The sequence below is a fragment of the Apteryx rowi genome, unplaced genomic scaffold (assembly GCF_003343035.1).
Source record: "Apteryx rowi isolate R43461 unplaced genomic scaffold, aptRow1 scaffold_18, whole genome shotgun sequence".
NCBI classification, from domain to species: domain Eukaryota; kingdom Metazoa; phylum Chordata; class Aves; order Apterygiformes; family Apterygidae; genus Apteryx; species Apteryx rowi.
In genome coordinates, this window is record NW_020448085.1 from 4,687,269 (window position 1) to 4,713,863 (window position 26,595).

The following is a 26,595-nucleotide window of genomic DNA, read 5'->3' on the forward strand; positions in this document are numbered from 1 at the left end:
GCCTGGGCGTCGGCGGGCGGCAGCTGCCGGCCACGCGGGGACACGGCTGCGCGGCAGCGCCGTGAGCGGCCTGCCACATCGGGCGGGGGCTCGCCGCGTCGGAGCGGGAGCTCCGCTCCAAACCTGCCCCCCGGCAGGGCCAGGTCCTTCCCCAGACACCATAAGCCGCCCTGCGCGCCCCCGGCGGCCAGGCCGCGCCTCCGCGGTGCGGGGTCTCGTCGGTATTAGCAGCGCCCCGTGACGCGCAGAATTTCCCTCGCGTAAGGTTTCCGTTATTTAAAAGTGTTTCATTAGAAATTAGAACAAAAACTCTCTGTCACCAAAATTCTGCAAATCAAAATGGGATTTTTCCTTATGACCTATGCTTTAGTTTAAACAGGAATGAACAAAAATAAATCCAGTGGCCTGTGTCTTAAAGATGCCAGGCCAGAGCACTAGTTTTCAGCCTTTTTCAGTTTGTGCAGTCATGAAGTAGTTTCCTACGAACCCGTACATAGCTAGGGTAAGGCCACTGCTGCTACACAAAAGATAACAGAAAAGCAGGTTTATCTTTTAGAAGCAGTCAGCACTAGGAAGGGGGAAAAATAACCCACCACAGATATAATCACAGAGATACCCTAAAGAACTTTAATCTACTATTTTTTAATCCTGTGTGTAAAAAAAATACCACCAAAGTTATTCCTGAGTTAGTCAAACAATGCCAAACTATAAAAAAAAGAAAATCACATTTAAAAATTGCTTTGTAACAAAGGATAAAACATTCTCTCTTAAAAGTGTCAGAACCAAACATTTTGATCTTGGTGTAATACCTCTTTCCTCATTTTTTCTCCAAAAGAAAACAAAAAAGTATCAAATTGGAAAGCTACTCTGGGAAGTTGCTATTTTCATTAAATGCCACCTACTGACTGGAAAAATGTTGGAAAATTTTTAGGCAGCTTGACTAAACACTGATCTCCAAATTGGAAGGCATGTTAGCCTGATGAGACTGAGGACGGCAAAATGCAAATGCAAGATATAATGCCATACTATTTTCCCCCTCCTATACCTCAGGTTACCTTTCTACTACTGGACACATAGCAATTAATTGTTTTCATGATTTTGAGTTATGTGCAGTGAAAGGATCATGATACAGAAGTCCTGCAGCAAAACATTTACAAAATACAATTAGAAAGGTAGACCTGAACACATAGCAGCCATCAGAAGACAACATTCACACACACCCTCAAACAAAAGCGCAAAATATAATTACATAGACAGATATTGCCCAAGAGCTATTTTCTAGGAAGATTTCCCTTCTCGCTTTCTGAAGAATCATCACCAAAACCTCTGCAAAGAACACTTTTTTTAAAGTCTCAGAAATCAGTCCCTGTCCCTTTTTAACGTCCGTCTTTGCTGTCTACAAGGACATTCTGTAGCTTGCGCAACCTACAGCAAGTGTCATCTTCTCGGAGGGAATAGGGAGCCTGAAGTTCAGGTTAAACAAATTAAGTACAATTCTTGCAACACAAGTATGAGAGCAGTCCTTTTTCCATCTCTGGCTTCTCCTCTACTAATGACTTTTTTTCTCTCTTTTCCAGGTTCCAATTCTATTTATAAACTCCTGCTCCTGACCTTGAACTCCTGTAAGCTGCACTCCCAGAGAGACTCTGTGTGTGCGTGTGTCCGGGCTGCTTTCCCACGGCGATAACCCTTCAGGTACCTTCCAAAGCTGATGAGCATGCTTAATAAGCTGTCACACCCTATTCTTGTGTAAGCCTAGCTTTTCTACTATAGTCTTCTAGCTCTCTGAATTAGTCTCATCTATATTCCCCACTCTTTACTTCTTTACCTACAGGGCTAATGCTCCTGCTGCACTTGGTTGCTAGCTTTTGCTATGCCATACAAAATTCTAGGCAGAAGCGATGGAGACAGACTGACATAAGCAGTATGGTTTTGCTGTCTGATATGCTCTTGTTTAAAAATAATTCTTGAAGCTGAGTAGCTCCTTGGGAACTGGAGTTTCCTCTTTTCCTGAGAAAGGACTGCTTTTATGATGTTCAGATGGCGCTGTTCTAGACTGGTAAGTATAGGAAAACCAAACTCTACTTAACTTATAGTCAGATTCTGTATTACTGTTTTTTTTTTCTGCTAGGAACTTGGCCTATAAGAATTACAAAATTGCTACTGCTCAGCAGAGATGTAATACTAGAGCTGGAATTAAACCCTACTGCTAAATACATAGAAATACTTTGTTAGAGAAGCAAAGTCAGGTACCAGGAAACCAGTCTTTAACTGCATGGTCATTTGGTGTATTATTTCAGTGTATACAGCAGACCTTGAATATGCAGCTTTCAGATTTGTAGTAGAGGCTGCTACCACATGGAGTAAAGGAGGGACTGGTAACAGAACGCAGTAGTTACCTTGCAGAGAAGCTCACTACAAGAGGGAAGTGCAACAGGCTCCTCAGCAGCTATTTGCCAGATAGGAATCCCTTTTGCTATGATACCTTTCCAAGGCTGTTGGGCAGCGGCTCAGAGCTGATAGCCCAACAAATTCCTTCTGGAAGGCTGTGCAACAGGATGCCAGTCCATACACTGGGGCTCTGAGGCCTTCTCTTCCTGAAAGATTTGCCTCTCTGTGAGTGAAGGAATGTGAATGGCAGGCCTCACATGGAAGTCTAAGAAGGCTTATGCTGTACTAAGAGTTGTTAAGCTGCACAAAAACAGGCAAACACCAGTCATGAGGTGTAACTTGATCAGTTGTTTCCTAGCTCAGTACCCCAGTCACTACATAATACTCTGAGGGATGCATAGTTGCTTCTGACTTGAATGAAGCAGAAGGTACTTCGTAAAAATCTGAGACAAAGATATATTCAGAGTCTAATCCACAGGGTTTATGTCTCCTTTGTACAAACTATATAGTAACAAATTAATCCCAGAACCTGTGCTGTGAACACTGGCAGAGCAACTAGCAGCAATGCAAACTTCATCAGCAAAGTCAGTCCCATGGTCTGTGTTTTATTTTACAAAATTGGATGAGCAGCTCAGAGATGGCATCCATCTTAAAAGCCATCCTAAATGCACAGATGATTAGTGTGTAATTAAATAAGTAACATGGTCTCTAGGCCAGGTTCTAGTGGTATTTTTATTTCTATTTAAGGGCTTATCATTTCCCATTTTCGTTAATCTTTTTATTTACATTTTTATTTCTTATTTTCTGCTAAAATGAGAAGAGATAATAAAAACAAACACAAATTCAAAGAGCCCGCCTTTCCCCCATACAGGCATTCTTGCAAGAGATATTCGGAGTTCTTCCTTTCTCACCCAGCTACTTTGTCTATACAGACCATAAAGATCCAACTATATTTTACAGCCTTTTAGCACCCTGCCCCAGCTAGACATGAGCTGGTTTGCGGGTCTCAGAGGTAACATCAGCAAGGTTCACTCTGAGCAGCTCTGTGTTGGCACTTTCCTCTGCGGGTGCCACCAGGTGGCAGTACAACAGAGAGGCTTTCCAAGTCGGCTGTTCTATGAAGCAGTAGAAATTGTGCGTAGCTTCAGGTAGGCAGTTCATTTGCATATCATAATTGCAGCTTCCATCACTTTTCCTCAGTCCATCTTAAATAGTGAGACAGGAGAGTATATCATGGTATAAAAATACAACGTTTTTCTTTCCTGTTTATTTACTTTCTGTGCTTTGAGCTTTTATAGGATTCCATTTTCATACTCCAGCCAAAGCCTCTAGCACCAACAGATTTCACTTGGGCACCCAGCAGAGAAGCCACTTGGGAAACATTGTTCTGTTCTAACCATCCCACTTCATGGACACAGGTCAAAAGATGTCAGCATGGAACAGAGCAGATATAGCGTAGATGAAAAATAGAGCTTAGTAGGGAAGCAAATTACTTGTAAATTTTATCAGTTTTGTCAAATAGCTTGAGAAAAAAAATCAGGGAACTTTTTTAATATAAGATTTTTTCAGTATTTTCAAAATGAAACTGGTTTGCTTTGAAAAAGTATTTTTCATTTAAACACTAAGCAAAAATTAAAAGGCTAAATATGACAAACAGAATATTTTGAGTCAAATGTCATTTGGGGGGAGTTAACCCATAATGATATTTTTTGGAGGGTTATATGGTTGTTTTATCAAAAAAACATATTTATAAAAATGAAGAGTTCAGTTCTGTCTCTGTAAACCCAGTAATACAGAGTTTTGCAATGTATGTTATTTCTTTCCCAAGCTGCAAATTCCCTGCAGTAACCCAAGCTCAGGAGCTGTCCACCTAATGATTTAGAGCCATATATTTTGGGGGGATGTAGTATTTCTGACTTTTAAATGCAGTATCTCTTTGCAGACTCATTACCTTGCAGCAGCTGTGAGTCTGTAAACATGGACAACCTCCACAGGAGATTGTATTTGAGAAGACATTCATATAAATACACAGCTGAATAGTCCAAATAGGTCTGCTCCGCTTACTAGTGTAGGGACAGGGAGAGGAAGTATTTCTCATCTCGGGAAATGGGAATCCTGGTGAAGGAGATGTTGATTACCAGAATTTTAAGACAATTTTTGTCCGGATTTTGTCTGCTCTAACGGAATGCTGATTTTAAAAGGCTATGACCCTAAAATGATTTTTTTCCCATGAAAATATTGATATTGTTAATTAAAAACCAAAAATGCTTCATCACATTTTTTAATTATATTTTGATCCAAAAACATTCTCAGGCCACATTTTTGTTTACTAAGTAAAACTACTTGTGCTGGACACCCATCTTATAGAGTATTTTTCTTCCATATATCTTGAAACATTTTGTCAGGGAGGTCAGTATTACTGTCTCCATTTTGCATGTTGGGAAACAGTGACATCACGTGTTGAAGTGACTTGCCCAAGGCCACAGCACCAGTCAGTGACAGAGCCAGGAATATTACCCTGGCCTCCAAGACCCAAGTCCAGTGATTATTAAACAAACAATTCATTAATAATTATGACTCTATTTTAATTTCATTCTTTTCTCCCCCTTTTCGTAAAATGGCTTGGAAAAAAAAGGGGGGGGGGTAGTGTTAAAATCACAATACTGTTGAAATTTTTGGCTCGCTTCATTTTTCACCCAGCCTCCAGTTTTTACCCTAGTTTCATTTTGAATCAGATCTGCCAAAATGACTATATTTTTCCCTGAGACAGCAGGAAGAGAGATGTTCCTGAGGATGCCAGCCTCGGTCCCTAGTGTCTAAAATATGCATGTGCTGCTCTTTGGCTCCTGCTGCTAAAAGAAAAAGAAAATAATCCATTCTGTGGAGATAGCATTTAAATTTTAAATAATGCATTTCTGTATCTCCTCTCTGAATCAAGAACCTCATTTCTTCTAGGCCCATGGATGGCACGAGGAATAACTGATTGCCCAGGCTGTCGCTTTTTAATGCAGCTGATTCTTGAGGTGCTACAGCTGCTGACTTACAGGTACATTGCAGTCACTGTTCTCAAAGGTGCAGGGAATGTTTGGGGGAAGGGGAGGGGAAACGGATGGAAAAAAAAAGGGAAAAATCAGTAGTCTTTCCAGATTCTCCCCATCGCATCTATCCCGGGAATATCCAAGCACCTCACTAGACAAATTTGCTGCAAGATCTGATAGAGAGCAGACTGATGCCCTCAGTCTGCTCATATAACAGTCTGCAACATATGACTGGAGTCAAAACCATGCAGACAATACAACTGGAATCAAAGACCTGGGTTGGACAGGGTATCTAACTGGGATTTAGTCACATAGCTTCCTTTGACTCAGAACTTTGTATTGTGTAAGCGAAGCATGGAACCTCAAAATCCAGCGTGAAGTACTCCAATAAGCATGTGTTTCGATGTTAGGCATGTGAGTCGTCTCACCGGTTTCAGGGACACTATTCCCATGATTTGTGGGAAGTGGTGGCTCAAGTGTTTTTCTGTATTGAAATCAGAAGTTAAACACAAGGAAATTCAGAATTCATGTCATATAGAGACAATTTCCAAGAGATGCAGCGTCCATTTGAGAGAGGCAATGGAGAAGGAAAGGCCCCCAGCTGTCGTTTCCTTGATTTTTTTTTTTGTTTGACAGTTTTGACTGCAGTAGCAGGTCTGTTATGCATGTGATGGTCTGACGAAGCAAGTAAGGCACACTTTGGAGGGAAAGGTAACATTTCACTAGACCAGCAGGTATAGCTGCAGAAAACAGACAGACTTTCAGACATAGAATCACAGAAATGTTGGCTGGAAGGGTTCTGTGGAGGTGACCTAGCCCAGTCTTCTGTTTGGAGCAGGACTGTTGTCAAAACTAGACTATGTTAATAGTGGCTTTGCCTAGCCATCTTGAAAGCCTCTGAAGATGGAGATCCTACCAGCTCTGTGGATGTCTGTCCCAGTGTTGCACTGTCCTCTTGGTAAAAAAAGTTTTTCCTAATCTCCAATCTGAATTTGTAAGCCACAACTTGTGGCCATTGCCTTTTCTTTTACCATCTGCCACTATTAAGGAGAGTTTGGTTGCACCATCTTTCAAACTATCCTTCAAGTAGTTGTGGGCTGCTTCTAGATGCACCAATTTAATACAGGTAGGGGTTTGTCCATATAGCAGGCACCCATCCTACATGAAATTTATCTCCTTGCCCTTTGAAAGACAAATCAAATGCAATACTCTGACTGACCCTGTCTCAGTAATCCTATGTTTGCCTTAAATACCCAGGAAAACTTTGTTTGCAGACAACATTTGGGAGTAATGCAGTAGCAAGAGCCAATTCCTGCTATTCAAGGGGATCTATAGTTTCCGTTCCTGGAGTTATGCATGGTACTGTAAGAATGATACCTCTAGACACTTATGCAGAACAGAAAATGCATAAAGAAAAAGGAAAACTAGGATCATGCATCAGCTTGCTGTTTGTAATGCTTAGAAGTCTAGAATCTTTGGATTTGTGAGATTTTTGTTGTTTAGGAGTTTTACATTCAAAATTTAAGTCTTGCCTGGCTCCAGTGAAGATCATGAAGATGCATCACAAAACACAGAAAGCTGGAATTCTTTGTCAGATCATTCAGAATTGTCTAGGGTTTGTTTCTTTTTGTCACTGCTTCAATTGTGCTGCTTAAGAACTTCTTGTAGGTGAGACATTCCTGTTAAAGATTTTGCTTCTCTCATTAGTACAGTGCACACCCTTCACATGGTCAGAGACAAACACATTTGTAGCAAGAACAGAAAAGGGCACATCATCTTTAATGTTTAAGTTAAAAAAAAAAAAACAAAGTCAGGCTGTCTTATCTACTATCAAGAATAGCAAGTAATTCTCAAGATGCTTTTGCAGGTCATTTAAGTAAAATACCTATTACTCCTACTCACAGGGCTCTTTTGTGAATGAAGTCAAACAATTTTGAGGTGGTTCTTAAAGCAGTAGGAGGCATCTTGCAGGGATTTAGTTACATTTTATGCAAGTTCACCATTGCAGAAGAGGAACAAAAACTAAAGGCATCTTTAGCTGTCAGCATTATCTCTGCTTGGTAAGCCTCATGCCACCCCTGAGTCTATGGCTGCTGTATTAGCCTTCTCACAGTTAGTAGCTGCTCTCTGGAGGTTCACTCTTACATCCTGAAGTGAAAGATGAATGCTCCTGACCTAGTTATGAAGCCTGACTGCATGGGCAGGAACAGTGACTGCAAAAGATTGATAAACAAATTAATTTCTCACTGCAAAACATTCAAAATTGACAGCTTCTGCCTTATGCCTCATTCCTGAATGTACTCCCATGAGATCATAGTTCTGTCCTCTCTCAATAGTCTAAAGTGTTTGGCGTATTCATCACTACCTCCTCTGGGAAGCACTACTATTGCCCAAGACACCATTAAGCTTATGTGGTTTCTTAATTTTCAGCCAAATCCAAAGAAATTGCTCCAGTTCTTATCTCTTGGCCCAAGATGATCCCTGGACTAGAATTTATTTCTGAACCATAATTTTTCCCAAAAGGACCTTTGAGCTTCCAGTTGTTTCCAGAGCAGGTCTGCAGCCTTCCCCATTGTGCATCAGCTTACCTGGTATTAGGCCATTTCTAAAGGAGAACAGGGGAATTCTTTTTGTGGTCCAGGTATTTCTTGCTCTGTCTGCTAAAACTGCTGATAAAAGTACAGATTAATGGCAGTTGAAAGACAAGCATCCCTTTTCACCTGGAAGAAAACAAATAGCACCATCATGAAAAAGTTTTGAGCTAGTGAGCACTTAGTCTGGAAGCAAAAGTCTTATCAGACTGAAATTCCTTCTGGTCATTAGATACTTGAAAAACTGTCTGCTGCCCAGTCTTCTTCAGCAAGAGTATCCCCACAGGTCCTGCATACACATATATACATACTCTAGCTTGCTTTACAAAAGATGGTGCTGCTGCTGATATTGATCTGAGAATTCCCACCATGGTCCTTGTTGCTTCTTTGGACCCTTCTCAATCAACTCCATTTTATATAAGAGAACAGATTCTAACCAAACAAAGTGTTGCAATCTAAACAAACCGAATCTGGATTTCAGTTGTGTGCCAAAGTCCAGGGTGATTAGATCTTGGGCTTTGATCCAGACCCATCTTGCTGATGAGTAAAATATATCAATCAGCTAGTTACAACAAGTCCTTGGCCTGCATATGAAAGCAGAAGATGAGGAGGAGGAAAAAAGGATATGTCGTATAGTAATTGGTGGGTGACAGCATGCTACGTGCAGCCTAGGGAAACAGAAATCCATTCAGTTCCCCACCACCACCACACACACACAGATTCAGCAACTTCACTGGCCCACGCGCTCTTCCGTCTCAAACACCCGACATGTTCCATAGCCTACAGCCATCAGCTTTGGCGCCAGCTGATGAATCATATCTTCTGTGAGTGTCCCTGCCGCAATAACTTATTACAGTTATCATCCTCTGCATTTAGATAGTGCTTGCCAATCTCAGGTCTCACAGCACTGCATGCAGGTGGACAGGGCTGAATGTCTTGCTTGTGACTATGGCAAATCAGATGGCATCAGGGCTGGAGGCCTTGTCTCTACACTCTCCTCCAGTTTTCTAACCCCTACGCCACATTACCTTCCTTTATTAGGTGTGTTTAGCAATCAGTGGTAAACACTTACTAGATGGCTTTTCTGTATTGCAAATAGGCAGCAGGTGGTTAATAAGCACATTTATTCTTGGATTCAGATAAGAGGCAGAGAGTAGCTCTTTTCTAGTTATTGATTAGTCAGCTGATCCCCATTTTCTAGCTCTGTAGAGAATTAGTGCTCTATGATACACAACAGTGCTCTAAGAGCAGCTCTGAAGTAAGACAACGAGAGCCGTGGTTCCCAGCAAATAGTACTCATCTTGGCATTGGCATCTTAAGCCATCAGAAAGGCCTCTTTTGCCTCAGATCAGCCAGTCAGTCCTAGGAGTCTCATTGCCTAGAGTTCAGCAGCTTCCCAAATCTCTGAGAAATCTGCTTGGCAGGGCTGCCTTTGGCATAGCTCTGAAACAGGAAAACCTCAGGTTGTCAGGGAGCAGCAGCAAAGGCCAGCTGGGCTCTAAGTGACTGGGAGCCCAGAGGGACAACACAGGTAGCAGAGCAGGGGCCTCTCCAGCCAGGGCCCAGCCCCACAGTACCCAAGCAAAGCAAACAGGGCAGACCTGGAGAAAGTGGCCAGTTCAGCTAGAAGTCCAGCTCATCAGGCAAGTTCATGATGTTGAGCTAGGTCTATGGTCAAGTCTGGAAGCCTATCCACTGGTCATGGATTGGGTCTGGTGAGGATAACCAGGAACAGACACAATCCAGTGATCACTAGGCAGGCCCATAGTGATGAGACAGGTCTGAGGTCAAGGGTGTTAGGTTCCAGATCCTATTGGGTCTATAGCCAGGCACAGATATGGCTGTAGTTGAGCTAGAAACCAGTACTCCTACAGCATATTTCAGGCTAGGATTGAAAGCTCCCAGCCTGAGCTTAAATGGAGCTCCTGGGCCTATGAGCAGAGAGTGTGGGCAAATGCCCCAGGTGAGGCTGGTCAGGGCTATTAAGGAAGGCTATTAGTGCCCTTCAGGGCTCTGGTATAGGCTTTTCTGGCCTTTCTTTTCTGAAAGTCAGAGCAACTCTACTGTTCTCTGTAACCCCACTAGAATGCTCCCTGTGCCTCTACATGAGGGTTTTTCTGGTACTATGATCTATGTATCAGCTGCAATGATACAGACAAGTCATGTTCTGTAGCAGCAGGTGGGTTTTATTCAGAATTGCTGGTACAAGGACTCATGCTTGGGCTCTGCAAACTGAGGCTCAGCATGCAACTTTGGTCATTGTCAAGGTAGGGAGCTCAGCCAGGTGCCTTTTCTGACATTTCTGTCCCAATCTTCTCATCAGGGTATTCTCAAACTCCCCTCGAAGCTACCTTCACCAAATAAGAGGGAGGAATTGGTGTCGCAGAGTTGTCTCTATTTTCCTCAGTTTTACCACCTCTGCGCTTATCAGTTTCCATTTAGTAATGAAATATTAGGCTAAAACAGCTGACCTGGGCTAAACTGGTAACCAGGTGACTGCATGCTCTAAGGGAGAAACTAAAAGCAAAGGCAGTGAACATAAAGCTTTCACAGAATATTTGTCTGTTCTTCACATCTTTATACTCCTTTAAGTAAAATTACTGCACTGGAATAATTGTCTCCTATAGCTGCCAGATTAACTTCAATCCACATTACTTAAATTGTGTACTCTTCAGTTTACAATTACTGTTCTTCACAAGTAATTGAAGCACTCAATATCATTGTCATTTGGAAGCAGCGTCTGAGTCAGATAAAACTTGATACAGGGAAAATAAGCTAAATTGGCCATTACTCAGCTTTCTTCCCTGCTGCATCATAGTCTGCTCTGAGCCCTTTCACCTTTTACATAGTGTCTTTTAATATGGAAGGATATATATGTACCCATCCAGAAAGCATTCTGCTAGATGTGTGGAGGGGGCAGCTGGCAGTAATGGGGAAGAGATGTAGGAGAAGAGGTGACTTGGGCTGCAGATGAAGCAGCCTTCAGGGGTGATGGTGCATCCCCAGCCCCTCTCCAAGGGTAGGGGCAGTAAGGGATGTGGTTCTGTGGGGTAGATACAGCGCATGGGGACACACCAAGGCACTGTGAAACTAGCAGTGGGGTGGGAGGGGGCTGTGAAACTCGAGGAGAATAAAGGTAAATACAAGCTATTGAGATCCGTTGCCCCAGCTGTCCTGATCCATATATGTAGCTCAATACACAAGCTTCAGTGACCAAACATTCTTTAGGGTCTTATTCCTTCTAAACACCTGCTAGTTTACCTTTTTAGGTAGGACCTATCCTCAGTGTTTCTTCCAGGAAGTAGTTCTTTAAATCATCAGAGCAAAGCACTGCAGCCTTCAATGGAACCACTTGCTATACGCGATTGTTTTTCTCTCTCCTAACTGGCTATTTTTATAGTTATTTTTTTCTTCTGACAAATAGTTTCTTTACCCAAAAGAGTGTATCTGGGAGACTCAGGTCTGAATTTCTTATGTTTAATCTGGGAAAGAAATGGGTAAATTTCAATTTTTTGTTTCTATTTTGAAAGTTGCCTTAAGAATTGGAAAAGTATAAGTCAAAAGAAAACATTTCACACAGGGTCAGATGGAATGTTGTTGACACAGAGTACTTTCTTTTAACCAAGAAACACTGCAAAATTAGTGTTTAGGGTTGAACTTGGCTGTTTGTTTGAATGTTTTGATTTCACCCATGAACGTGATAATCAATTATTGATATAGGTCTATATGTCATGCCCTTCCCCAGAGGAGAAAATCAAGCTTTCATGGCAAGTGGCTAGCAGAATAAAGTGTCTCGAGTTTCCCATGAGATTAAAAGTTCAGTTAACTTTATCCCTGTTATGGTTTACTGTACATGCCTTTTGGCTTCCTGCTCAAACTGCAAAATGATGTGTCTAAACAGCATCAAAGCAGCTTTTCTCCATACAAATTCAAGCCTGACAAGAAAAGCCAAAAATGTAGAGAGAGAAAGGTCTGATGACTGATTTGGAGGAGTGATTTTTAGACCCAGGGACTGAGGTTAGGCAGAAAGTCAGAAGCGTAATTTCCCTCAACCCTTGGTCTTGGTGGCTTTCCACCACACTGGGTCAGGACACTTGCTAAGCTTGTTGGCCAAAGGATCACCAGTTAGCTACTCTTCACCTTGCTGAAGTCTAGCAAATACAGGTTATTGAGCAGGGAAACTAACTGCAGGATCCTGCATGTTCAGAACAAAGACAACGGTTCAGTCCCACTGGGCTAGACCCTAGCTTCATTGACCTGTGCAAATCTGAGACAGCACCATGAACTCAACAGATTTACAATCAATTCTACACAGCTGGTTCCACCAAGATCTCTAAAGGTCCCAGTATCTTAGCCTTTGCTGAAGCTCACACGTTGAGAAGTACAGTCTCTCTAAAGGGCCAGGAACCTCTTGCACTGCTGGAGACATGACTTCACAGCCAGTATTGAGGATCCAAGATATGATAGATCTTCTTGAGAATGAAGAAAGCTGCCAGTCTCGGAGGCTTTTGTCAGTGCAATTCATCAATACAAGCCAGAAGGGCGATACTGCAGGGCGTGCACTTTGTCAAGGAAGTATTTGCCACCTTTTCTACCTTGTGGAAGGACCTGCTAGGCAAGAGATGGTGAGGAAGAGGGGTGTGCTAAGAGCAGCCAGGGCAGGATGGGTCTCTGCTACCCAGTCAGATTCGACTTTCATCCGAATATCTGTTTTTTAACTATTTCATCAACTGTTTGTCCTTCCTGCAACCTCTTGCTGAATACCGGCGTTGCCTCCTTCCCAGCGAAAGGTGAGGGACAGCTTTACAAGCACTGGTAGGTGTTACTATGGAGCGATGGCATTCCCTCGCCCCCCTCCCGCCAGGCTGTCAGTGCCGGGAAGAGAGGTTTTTCTCCCTTGCCGTGGCTGCCTTGCCGAGAGCGGTGGGTCGCTGCTCCGCCGCTCCGGCTTTTTCCCCTGGCTCCGGCTTGGAGAGATCCAGCTCCCGGGCTGGCTGGTGCCGAGTCAAAGCGTCTGCTGAGCGCGGCCGCAGGAAGATGCGGCGGGGGAGCGCGGCGTGGGCGCTGCTCCCTGGGAGAGGCATGTCAATAACGCCGATGCGCGGCCAGTTAGCAGCGGGGCCGCGGCCAGCGCTCGTGCCTGCGCGCTGCTGATTTATCGGCGGTGATTACGGAGGCGCTCGGTGCGTAGTTTGGACGGGAATTAATTCGGGGCCGGATAAATAATGCATCACGGTTTATTTAGCGCGGCGCGAAGCGTCGCCCCCGCGCCAGCGCTGGGAGGCGAGAGGAGCGGCGCTTGGGCGGAGAGCGGCCGGGCGCGGCGCGATGCGCGGGGCGGCGGCCGGGGCCGGGGCCGGGGCCGGGGCCGGGCGCTGAGGAGGGCGGCGGCGGCGGCGGCGCGCCCGGCGGCGGCAGCAGCAGCAGCAGCAGCAGCATGCTGAGCCCCAAGCTGAGGCAGGCGAGGCGAGGTGAGTCGCCGCCGGCACCGGGCGGGAGCCGCCCGCCGGCGCGGGGTCGGCGCTCGGGGCCGCGGGAGCCGCCGCGGGCAGCGGGCGGGCGGGCGCGCGGGGGGGATTTGGGAGCGGGAGACCCGTGCTGGCGTCCACCGGCGGGGTCTGCAGTGTCAGGGCAGAGCAGCCGGGACAAGCCGATCCTTGTACTCTGCCTGGGGCTGCAGGCGGTCCGTGTCCGCTAATGCTGTGTTTTTAACGTCGGCATCCTTCGTAAGAGCCGGGAGACAGTTGGGGCAAGTTTGCCCGTGGCAGCTTGCGGGGGGTGCAGCACCGTGTTCCTCCAGGGCGGGAGGTGGGGAAAGTCGCCTGGTGCGAGCTGCGGGCAAAGACAAAGGAAGAAAGGAAAGAAAACCTGTCCGGGGCTTGCAGCAGCCGCTCAGAGCGGTCCCTCAGACCTGCGAGGTGCACTAGGCGGTGTTTGTAAAGCCATCTGCTAGGGCTGGCCACAGCCAGTGTCTCTGCTCTAGCTCTCCTGGAGGAAATGCTCTGGTAGGCGATGCGTTGTGTGGTCTCCTGCTGCAGCACCTGTTCCTTGCTTGACATGGCATTTGTTGAGCATCATTGCCATTCACGGCCTAATGGTGGTCTTGGAGGGGTATCCTCCCGCCCATCGGAAATAGAGGCTAGAGTAATGTCATTTAGGAGCAAAAGCAGTTGCAGTTGGAAGGGTATGGAAGGATTAGGATTTTCTTCAGCCATGCCACCATTACAAAATAGGAAGTTGCCACTGGTTCTAACTGCTATGATTCTGAGATGCATCCTTGCAGCCGAATGTCACTGGATCATACGTATAAAAGCAGAGTTTTGCTCTGAACAGTCCTTAAAATGTCAACAACCCATCAAATAGCAATGAGTATCTTAGAAGGAAGAAGCTTCCTGCCATTTGGAGGTGTCAGGATTGTACGTGTACAATCTCACTCACAGTAAACTCATATGTACTTAGATTTTGTAGAAGTTCAGCAAGCCGTTATAGGTGCTGTGTTTTTGCCATCCCTCTGCTAAGGAGTGTATATCTCCTTCCAGTCTTTAATGTATTTATTATCCATATTCCTGTGAGCTGTGATGAGACACAAACAGGCTAAGTGAGGTGACTGAAGTGATACAGGAAGTCTGTGGCAGAGCAAGGACACAGGCTCTTTCTCTCCTTCCACTTCCTTCAATGCATCTGGAAGAGACTAATTTGTATATTAATATATATTCAAGTCTAGCTGTGAAACAGATATTATCCTAGATCCCTTTATGTTACTGATGCTCAGGGGACAGACTGTAGTGTAGTTTTGTGATTCAGTTACAATTTATAGCAGTATGCGTCATTCTCTCAGGGTTTGTTCTGTATTTGGTTACAGGAGCTGTAAGCAGGGAGTGCTGAAGGTTCTGAGTGCTTCTTGAAGGAACGGGTCCCACCTTGCACAACTGAGTTGAACATGAAATGATAGTTCAGGCTCCCTGGCCTCTTGGTTGGGATTGCTCATGAAGGTTCAGGTGGTGAAGGGTGGGCAATCAGGGTACTGAGAAGGGCTTCAAGCATCTGCTGCTGACAGTGAGTATCAACAGGGACTAGAAGTCTGTTGCAAGCTGCTGCATGAGCTTAGCTGACTTCTCAGAGTAGGGGCAGGCTGTTAGCTCTGCCAGTGAGGACGTAGCTGTGTAGGGGAGGCAGCACAACTTCTGACCAGACAGAGAGAAGAGAAGGGCTAGGGAAGGATGCTCTGGGACATTCATTGAGTGTGATGGGAGGCAGCAATTAAGGCAAACCCGAGGATGTTCATATATCTGGTGTAGATTTCCTATGACTGAATTACTCAAGCCACCTTGTCTGCACCTCCCACTCTTAGCTTCAGTCTCCCTGCATCTGTGCGAGTAGGGAAGCTGCATCAACTCCCCAGGTATTTCCAAATTTCTGCTCAGCATGACCTATGACATTTTATGCTGTCATTTTTGTTTGACTTATGGATGGTCCTCAAGAAAACTCCTGGGTTTGAAGACATTCAGGCTTTTGTGAGTGCTAAGTTTGGACTTGAGCTTGACATCTGGGGTGTAGCTCTTAGTATCTGTGAAAGGTGTAGTAGAGAACAAAGATATGTTGCCTTACTAGAGGTAATTGTCAATGTAATGCAGTCCTTGCCATTCCATCAGCAAGCTCGCATCTGTAACCCAGAAACAGGCATTCAGATGCACATTATGTTTTCATAAGACCTAGTAAGGAGTAAAATCTCACAGACTGAAAATCTTAATGTGCATAAATGGGCCTTCTGAAAAATCATTCATCCTGGCTAGGCCTGAATGGGTTTTGCATTATTTTTTCATCTACAGTGTTTTATGTACTGTAATTGCCAGGGTCCAGGATTCTGAAATAAGTGACTGCAATGGAAAACATCTCCTATTTTCACATTCTTTCCTGTCACTTACTGTGATGGGGCACAGAAATACTGCTTTCCAGAGTGGAGACGAGATCTTTCAGTATGGAGAACAGGGAAAGCAGATTTTGGACTACATCCTTTAGTCTCAAGGAATGCATTTTTGCTTCATTGCTTTTAGGATATTCTCCCCCCCCCAAAAAAAAAAAAAAAATCGAAACCACCCGTTTGCTTTTAGGCTTGAAAAATCTTCAAGAGGCTGTACCTAGTCAGTTACATTTAAATGGGCTAGGAAATGAAAGCTGAACTGACTACAAGGGCACACGTTTGTTTTTTAGTAAGTGTTATGATAGGATTGCCCTCTTTGGCAAGAGGTTTAGCCTCCTGACCTGAGATATTCCTTCCAGTACTCCTGTCTTCAGCAAAGTGTTTCTCAGCTGTATAGGTACTAAGAATGAACCTCCTGTCCTTCCCGAGACTTTGTACTGATAGGTGTGCTGATAGTACATTGAAAATTTCCTTCACAGTCATCAGGATTAAAGGTTTTCTTTTTTTTTTCTTTTCTTTTTTTTAATTAAAACTTAAAGTCTGGAAAAAATGACAGAAAACATTTTGGCTAGCTAGCCTACTGCAGGCAAACCAATTTTACCTCAGGTATCCCTCAGCATGACTATAGTAGAAGTGTGTTGTTTCTCGCTCTCCTTTTTCCTCCTCTCAAACTTGTCATAATTTAATTTTAATGAAAAGAGGGCTTTAGCATACATACTTAAAATGTTTCTAAGGATGGTATATAGTAATCTTGCCAGGAGGAACTTTGGAGGGTAAAGTATTATTATGCTCCTCTGGGATTGTGCACTTTTACAATGTAAGCTTCATGTGCTTGCAGTGGGGACAGCTAGGTTTTAATATTCAGTGCCTTTGAAATGGTGTCATTGTATTTTTAATGAAAGTGTTGTGTCTTTGATTATGGGAGCATGAATACCTTATTTTTAAACTGTTTTCTTCTGGCAGTAAGGATACATGACTGCATTATCTCTCTATCAGTCCCTGCCCAAAACTTTTTGAGCTGCTTGGCTGAGTTCAACCAGATTTGAAAGCAGAAAAGGAGTATCAAAATATACTAGGATTCCACAAGCTCCAACAAAATTGGTGGCTGGATAGAGGAAAGATACCCATATCTGTGCACCTGATAGGGAACTATCACATAGCACTCAACTGATATGTGTATTCTGAAAGATAATGGCCAACGTGGCTGGCTCATAAGTTGCATACATACGTTCAAGTCAGCCAGAAAGGTAGGGAGTGTGGAAATGTATTGAGGTGTTGGGGATGTGGAAGGGGCTGGGGATTTGAGGAGGATCAAGAGACAGCATCATAGAAGCTTGAGGTACATATGCGGGAACTGGGGTTTGTATGGTAGAAGCACACAGGGCAGGAACCAGTGGAAAACCAGGCTTCCTTAATTCTGCAGACTGAAAGTATATTATTTAATACAAAAGCAAATGAGAGTTGAGAATTACAGTAATATACTTTGGAATCTACATTAGCATTGTGAAATGCATATGCACTGTGGATGTTAGATCTCTGTCATTAACTGTTTTGCTGTACAGATTCACCCCTACTGCTCTACGCTATTTGTTAGTGCAGACATAGCCAAAGTTGTCCAAGTCACAATACACTTGTATTCAGAGCTGATAATTGTATGTTAATCTGCTGCTTAGATGTCTGACACTTCATTTCTGTAGTATCTTGGAATCTCACAGTTCATAATGGATTTACCTTTGCACATGCCACACTTCACCGGTAATGTTTACATTCTGTAGATTAGGAATTGAAAAACCTAGGCCACATAGGAAGTCCAAGGCAGAACTAGGACTTGAAACAAGTTTCCTGAAATTTAGTGTACTGTGAAAAAATATTGGATTATCCTTCTTTCTTATTCTTAACAGTTTTTCAAAGGCCATTTTCTGTCATCAGAACAAAACTGACTTCTTAAGAACTCACCAGCTAAGAAGGTCTCAGACATCTAAATGCATCCCTGAAACTCTTTCTTGAGCAGATGGAGGGGATCTGGATATTAGGAAGAACATACTGGTATGAAATTGCAGAGGGCTGCTTGCAGGAACTTTTCTTCTGTACAAGAAACATAGAGCGACTGGGGTCATCTCTCTCAAGATTTCCTGCGTAGGGGAAACAACATTATTAATCACTTTTTCGAGACTGTCTTAATCGCAGCAGAATGCTCTCAGACAGTCCTGGCTTTCAGAAGTTCTCATCTAGCCTGAGTTTGCCAGGCCCAGGAATAATCTTCGATGATTATTATGAATGACATCTATGAGAAAATGAATCAGACATTTTTAGATCAGTGAAGGTGGTGACCTCTGACTTTGTTAGAAGATGTTGCTTGTTCAGAGCCATATTTGGCCTGACCAGCTGATAATGTGTCACTGGCACACGTCAGGTCCCAGGAGTCTGACCTCATCTGTGAGGCAACCATAGTATCCCTAGCAAGCCCAGTAGCAGGCATAGATAGTAGGATGGTCTGTGGAACAGGCAGACCTGAGATGAGGCCCCAAAAGGGAACAAAAAACAGTGGTTAAAGGAGATTTAAAGAAAAAAAAAGTGTGAAACTCAACTTGTGAATAAAAGGACATGTCAGAGGGAAGAGATTAGGAACAGTGAAATAAATACATTTCATAGGGGTCCAGAGGCAGCCAAACAGTCCTAAGTGCACTCAGACTTCTTTATTTACAGAGGTGCCAACCCTCCAGCTCCGGGCTGTTCTCTGAGGCCTCCACAGAGAGGAGGCTGTCCTGCAGCTCTGCGCATAGCAGCAGTTCAGTGCTGTGTATGTGTTTTCCTCCGGTCTGAAGGGAGGACTGTTGGCACCTTCACCCTCAGCTCCTGCTGCAGCCTTGACTTTTCTTACCAGGTGCCAGCACTGTATGCCCTGCAGAGTAGGCCATGGAGGCTGCCCAATATGGGAAGCAGCTCCTCAGGGGGTCCCTTCAAAATCACGCTGATTAAAGAGCATGTTGTTTGCTAGCCAGTGAAAGGCAGAAAGGGGAATTCTCCCATATGTCTAGGGCCACAGAGAAATGGTGGCCCCTTCACCAGACTGCAGTTCAGCACCTGCAGCCTGCTGGCTCTGCAAACAGGACCACAGGGACCTGCACAGCCCCATGCTGCAGCTCAGGTTTTGGGGCTGGCATTGCACACGGCTAGCCCACTGCTTGTGGGAGGCTGGCACCGAGTGAGTAGTAACACTCACCTGTTACTCCTGGAACCAGAATGAACAGCCCTAGAGCTGTGAACTCCTCCAGATACTTTGCTCAGCCTGTGCAAGCTCTCTAGCATTGCTAGGGGCACAGCAGCCCCGGGGCAGGGAGCAATTAGTGTGATCAGCTGCACCTGGCATGGGAGAGCCACCCTTAAGGAGGAGCCCACCTGGGAAGAGGAGGCTCACTGCACCCTTTTCTTAAATGGGTGTCTCTGCAGGGCAGGAGAGGTGGTGTGGAGCTGTGTTCTGGAAATATGTGCAGGTAAAAGGCTGGGACTAAGTGCTGGTGAATATGGTTTGCTTTGTGGCCTGCAGTTAGTGAGGTGGTGTTGGAGGGAGCCTATGAGGCCCTAGGGGAGGAGGTGAGGTCTTGTCTTGTCTGTAGTGTGGGCTTGGGCTTCCCTTGTTGCTTTGGAGGAAAGGTAAAATAAAGCTGCTGACCACAGTTGAAAGTCCTGAGGAAAAGGTACAGGGGCTGCTGAGGGAGGTGTTAGGGCTGGAGCCTGGTGTACCCCTGGATTAATTGGTTGTGGTGGCTCTGAAAGCAGAAGGAAGAAATGTGCTCTGGCTAGAAGGTGATGCTTGGGGGAGAGGTGAACAGGTCTGGAGCTGGGTGCCTCTGCTCACTGTGTCTAGCCTTAGGGAGGCGCACAAAGTGGGGAGCTGCTTTTCCCCCCTTGGTTCCAATTGGTTTCCTGGCACTCTGCTGTTTTGGTGCAGAGATGTGCAGCAGGGTGAGGGGTATATCAGCTGCATGCTGTGGTAAACTTATCTCTTGTCCCAGGGCAATGGCTGTGTGCATGCACAGAAGAAGTCAGCAAACTGATATTTGTGGGGTTCCTCCCAACAGAGCAAGGTTTAGCTTCCCACTGTTTTTCTGCAGTGTATCCCACAAGGAAGGACCTGGGCTGCTCAAAGGTGTAATCTCTCCTCTCTGGGGAGATGCCTATCTCTTCTTGCATAGGGTCCATGGTGCTCACTTAGGTAAGTGCTGTGTTTGGCAATAGCAGCTTTCTGTTCCTGCCTGGAGGTTCAGGTGGGAAATCAGGCTCCTCGGGGAGAGCCCTGCAAACTTTACAGGTGGGCACCAGTTTAATAGGCACAGGCACTCTGAACTTGAAATAATGAATCCTGGCCTCACCTCCTACAGAAAGGAAGGGAGTGTGAGAAAGAGCAGCAATATTGCTCAAAGGGGAGCTGGACTGCTGGGCAGAGGGCGCATGGGGAGGGAATTAAATATTTAAAAATGCAAAAGTCATAGACTCTTTAATTATTTGTGAAACACCCACTGAGTGAGTACAGGATGAAACTGGCAGGGTTGCTAAGAGCACAGTGGAAGCAGTACAAATGTTAGCACCTATGCCTTGAGGTGAGCAGTCACCTGCTACTTTTAGTGTCTATATAGATGTATTCCTTTTTACTGGAAGGCTACTACCAGGATTACTCTTTACCTTGCTGGCTTTTCCTGTACGTTCACAGTAACTAATAGGGAAGCACAGCAGTATAAACAACTTCGTTCTTCTCCAGCTCCCTGCATTATAGGCAGAGGCAGTTTGAGGCAAGCAATGAAGGCACTCCCACCCTGTGGGGAGGGGGAACCCCTTGATGAGGCTGCAGTATGAGCCATCTGGTGAGCTGAAATAGGAAAGGATCCATACTTAGACTCTGCCCAGGCTTGCATGTGTTTAAGGTATTTAAAAACTAATGGGGGGGGGGRGGGAAGCTGCTGTTGACTGTCCTTCTAATGTGTGTTCCTTCTACAGAGCTTCTGTGTGTGTCCCTCTTGCCCAAAAGGAAGTAGAGTAATCTTAATGAAGAGCCAAAGAAAGGAGATATTAGGTCTTTGCTGGAGTTGGAAAAAAGTCACTCATAATGTCCTTCCTCTTAAATGCATGACATAAGAATTATTTATTCTTCAGTAAGATAGCTGTCCTCTGAACTAGTACAGAAGTTTAAAAGCAAACCTGTGGTGTAAGGGGCTAAATGAACAGGAAGAGGAAGCTGTCTGCTTGGTTTCAAGGTCAGAACTGATTACCCTGTAGGGGATAGGATTGGTTTGATGATGATCTCTTTGGCAGAATTATAGGCAAGGGGTTTAATGCTCTAATTCTTAGCCCTGTACACACCTTCAGTTTAAGAGAAGTCACTCATCTTATTAACTAGTGATAATTTGTTACTAACACTTACAGCCTAATACTTTGAGTTGGACACATATATTCAAAGTATGAATTATATAGGAGTAAGAATTTCTGGTTTCCTTCTGCCTCCGTCTTTCAAATCCATAAGCCTAACACTAGGACAAGTCACTTGGTGACCTATTGCACAGAGAAGGAAATGGGCACTAGGAGGAAGTTTGCTGTCTCTGAAGTGTAGGGTAGAAATGAATGCCTGCTTGATGCTTAGTTGAGAGCAACAAGAGAAAGATAATGTGGTTGAATTCAGGGAGGGCTCCCACTGAAAGTGGGTGGGCCATGTTGTCATTTCAGTCTTACAGCCAATTGCTGACAAAAGGCCTTGATGAAGTTGTCTGTACCCTTGATTATTTTTTCAGCCCAGAATAATTCTGGGAAATGATATCCCATGGAGTGTGGTAGACACAGGTCTCTGCTCAATATGTCAGTGTAAGGTACCAGTGATGCTGGTAGCCATTGCAGCATCTCCATAATATGGACCTATGGACCATGTGCTTGGCATATCATAGACACTAATATTTGTTATAAACACATGGATGAATGGAGGGCTATGACTAGCTTGAGTTATTCTGCTGCATGGGACTTGTTTGTATTGTTTCTTGTGCTGAAGAGCTGCAGTCATGACCAGGACTCCACAGTGCTAGGTGCTGTACAAGATCAGAGCACAGTCCTGGCTCTAATTTCAGTGTTATCATGGTCAGCACATTTTGTTGCTCCTCAACCCACTGTGGTTGGGAAAGATATTAAAAATGAAATTTTAAAGCTATTTCCATAGGGAAAATGACAAGAGGCCCTTGCTGATTGCAGAGAGGGTATTCATTCAGTCCTTCTTCCTGTGAGCAGATTTGACACACTAAAATAGCAGGAGGCAAACATCTGAGATAACTTTGCCATTCCAGTGAGTAACTACCCTTATAGAAAGATGTGAGCATGTCAGTGAAGTGTAGGAGCATATGGCTGGGTGTATCAGCAGAAGGTAAGAACAGCATGGGTGTAGGGAGAAGGGAGTAAGGCTTCCCTCTTCTGGCAGCAGTGAGCTGTCGCTCAACTCGGTTGCCTGTGGATCTGCAGAGCTCTGCCAGCAACAGAAGCGAAGTTTAGTGGTGCTTGTCAGGTAGGCACTTCTAGACAACTGCATAGAGAAGATGGACAGCTTTTTGAGAGATGCTGCCAAGGTTCAGTGGGAGTGCAGTACTGGTGCTTGGACTTGCTAGACAGCATTTGTAGTTCAGTTAAAGGGTGAGTATGCTTTAAAGTGGCACATCAAACAGCTTTGAACTAAGTGCTGCTCTGGACAATCTGCAGTGGATTCCATTGGGATCTATGTGAAGATGGTGCAGATAAAAGGACCTAAAAACTTAAAAAAAAAAAAAAAAAAAAAAAGTCTGTTGCTGGGAACAAGCTCCTGTATTTGGGCTGCATATAAAAATATTATTTTCCTGATCTTGCAATAATGAAGGATCCAACAGGTTGTATCTGGGACTCTGACACACTGGTCACAGATTTTACTCATGGTCAGCAAGAAGAAGAGGCAAGAATATTCTCGACTAAGACTTTTTTTCCCCTGAAAAAGTAATCAAATGTATTGAATCTCTCTTCTGAGAATGAAGCCAACCTGGATTAGTAGGAATTAGCATAAATCTGTAATGGACTAGCCCTCCAGCTCCTGTGTACTCTCAGTGCTTAACAAATAAATAAAGCGAGTATTACTTGAGTGACTAGTGGTCAATTCATGTTGGGAACTTGTAGCTCTCTAAGCTTGCCTGAAGAGTACAGAATATTGCATCATTGTTCCCGGGCTTTCATGTCAATGTTCATTGGCATGGTGAAGGCTATGCTACATGGCGTGCTTAAAATATGACCTGCAGTTAGCTGTGCAAAACTACATAATCCTAATTTTTCTAGGAGGAAAAAGGAGGCTAGTGTTAGTGGGGAGGCTAGTGGGGGAGGGCGGGGGGGAGCGGAAGCATGATGAAAAGCAAGTCTGGCTGTGCTGCAATGTATTTTGTGCACTTTATCATTGAGAAACTCACTCATACTGCTGCATGGTCAATAGTGGAGTGGCTAATATTGAAAGGAAAACATAACCAATACACCTCCAGTGTGATACCAACTGTTGAGGAATAAAGAGCCAGTAATTAGAATGCTGAATGAACACTGTCTTTATTCCTTGTCCTGTCACAGATTTTTCTGCAACAGTTTCACTTACCTGTTTGGTATGCATTTTTATTCGCGCCGTAGTGATGGGGCCATGCTGCTACTTTGGATATGCTGGAAACAACAAGACTAGAAATAGGAAAGGCTAGGTGCAACATTTAAGTCTTAACTAACTCTTCAGTGAAAAGAGTTATAGGGACTATTACTATATCCAAAAGTATCACTATTTACTGTCTGTCCTAATAGGTGTGTGCTTCTGGCCTCAGCTACTAGGGCAGTAGGCAGATCCTGTCCAGTGTCTTCATTTGGCAGTTAGGGGATGTCTACATAAGCATCCATTTTTAGTTTGGATCAATGGCATGCTTTTGAAGCAGATCTTCTGATCATTCCCACCTATTGTGCTTTGGCTGGTGTTTCAATGTAGTCCTGAATACTTCTGAAAGAAGTTAAAAGGAAGATGTGCTCCATGTGCAGTATACTTCGGTCATCAATCCACAGGACCAGACTACTAAGACAAATAAAATCCCTGAAATGAGTATTGTGTGGATTTTGGGTCCATGGCATCAGCTGTTCCACCCAACTTGTCCACTCTGTGTGCTTGCACTGCTTTCTAATCCAGACATAGCTGTATTCACCTCTGGTGCATAGAAGATGCAGACTACTTTCATCTGAGTGCTGACATTCTCAGTGGTTTCCCACAATTCACTGTTTTCAGAATAAGTTATTTCATTTTACTAGGTGGAACATCAGGAACATGGCCTATTTTAGCAAAAAATCAAGCCATTGCCCTTCCATCATGGCACCTACTAGATCACTAGCATTAGTTCACAGGTAAGACTGATATGGCTTTGTGTACTATTGTGCACTCTTGCGTACAGCTGGTGGCTGGTTGCCTGCAGCATTTAAGGTTTATTGATTGACAGGTGCCCCCAAAAAAACATGTTCCCAGGGACCTGAGACAGTAATTCAAATCATTTTGAAAAGGCAAGTTTAAGCTCTTGAAATGGCTGTTCTCTGGAGGTAAGATCTACTGACCTTCTTGCTTTTGATGACAGCAAAACAAGACTGTCTAGAAAGTCCCTGTATTAATATATATCCATATGTGCTATTGTATACAGGTTATTTGATGCAGTAAAGACAAGACATTACTGGATCATCTGTTAACATATTTCACTAAAGCCTTGAACCTTTTTGTCATTCTAAAAGGCAGCTGAGATTGAACCTGATTCTTGTCTTCCTTCAGCCTGAATTTAATCACCCTACTGCTTTGTTTAGGTGTGTTACCTCCACGCTTCTGCAAAGTAACACTGATCAGTAAAGCGGTTCTTATGGTCACGTTGCGCAGGTCACTAGAGTATAAAATTATTTTTCTGATTTAGTGCATGCCTTATACAGAGCTGACACCATTTGTAAGGTAGTGGAAGGTCATGGCAATTATCTCTGTCTTCTGAGTAGTATTTAAGAAGAATTTCTTCACACCAGTTATGAAGCAATTGTCCTCAAAGTAGTGTGTCTTTGCCTGCTTGGCTTCTGGCAGTGTTCTGTAAATGCTGTAGTGTAGGTGGAAAACAGGCATAGTTCCATGCGTTCTGCAAAGGAAACGCTGCAGGCTCATTGAAGATTGATGCGAAGGTCTGAGCCAGCCCTAATGACTGTAGAAAGACTATGGGCAACTTTGTGTGCTGCTTTGCCTGAGGTAATTAACCCTGGAAAAAGCCTGAACTTATGGTATGGCAGGACTACGTGCCTTTTGGTATGTGTAGTACAGCAGTGTCATGTGGGTGTGCTAACCTGCTAGTTGGGAAATCTTGCCTCGCGCTCTGCTGAGTACTGTAGACATGCTCACCCTTAAAACAAGCTGGTATGTAGAATTTATGCAGTCTAGTCTTATTCTTTGGGACTCCTTGCCTTGTGGTGCACATGCAGCTCCCTTCTCTTCCCTTGTTGTCAGTGAAGGTGCTGGGTTGCTGCGGCTGTAATGCAGTATTAGTTCCTTCAGCTCATGAATGCTGGGTTGTATGTAGTCCTCCTTCGGGCTGCCTGTTACTATGCTGGCTGATCTCTGAGCCCTTGTGGTTGGGGCCACTTGCCAGGCCTATACTGGGCTCTGTGAGTGTAGTCCCTCTGTTCTGCCACTGGCACCTTTAGGCAAAATTTGCTTTGCTTGGGGTCCTGCTGGTATGTCAGACGCTGCTGTAGCTTGAGCACATCTCTGTGAGAGTGCCGTTGACAGAGTGAGCTTCTTGCATTAGTGTTTTAGAAACCATGGGGTAAGTGGAGGCAAATGGGCACAGAGTTCCTTGATGCATCAGTGACTGATCTGCCAGTGCAGAAGAGAGAACAGGCTTTTTGGAAAACAGCATCTTGAAAGCAGGTCCTCCAGTTCTTTTTAGAATCCCTGAGATGAGAGAAGGTATGGTTTCTGGAGACAGGGTGAGCAAGTCCAGTGTCCCAATCACTCTGGACTCTTTTTGGGGGGGAGTCAGTGCATCTTCTACTACAGCATGTAGTATGGGTTTTTTTGTCATAAGAGTTCTGCAGTCCGTCCTGAATTCTTTGGCCAGAGCTTTGTTCTGTAATTTTTTTCCCCCTCCCTCCTTTTTTAAAATCTTACTGTTAGATAACTCTCTATGATCTAAGTTTCTGCCCTGGTGTTTTACCCTGTATATATGGTCAGCTTCTAATAGCAGTCATTATCCCTGTTCTGATAGTGAAATTATACTAGCCTATATTGAACTTCAGGTTTATGAAGTGGCCTTCAAGAATGCAGCTGTTTTAACAGGAACTTAATAGTATCAAATAAATATTTGTACAGACAGATCCCTTCCTCCAAACTGTCAGAATCTTCTCTTGGCAAAACCTACCTGCTTTGGTTATGTGTAGTCTGGTATCCCAACCATAACGGAAGATGCAGGTTACTAGAAATGGTGGAAAGACATCTGTAAAGCTAGTTCTCTCCCTGCTTTTCCTTCAGTTAAACAGTAAGGTTACAAAACTGCTTCCAGTGTAGTGCATGTATGGTTTCTCTTAAAAAAAAAAAAAAAAAAAAAACAGTTTCCAGATTGTGTAGGAT

The 26,595-nt window shown here is 44.3% G+C and overlaps 1 protein-coding gene across 1 annotated transcript in view; it reads left to right on the forward strand.

Annotated features, from left to right (window-relative positions):
- Positions 1 to 1,598: 1,598 nt before the first annotated feature.
- The window catches only part of ARHGAP22 (Rho GTPase activating protein 22), a 181,483-nt gene continuing 156,486 nt past the window's right edge, over positions 1,599 to 26,595 (forward strand). Inside the window, exons 1-2 of the mRNA XM_026061341.1 lie at positions 1,599 to 1,695; positions 5,347 to 5,437. The gene's annotated coding sequence lies outside the window, so the exon portion shown is untranslated. The remainder of the gene's footprint in view (positions 1,696 to 5,346; positions 5,438 to 26,595) is intronic.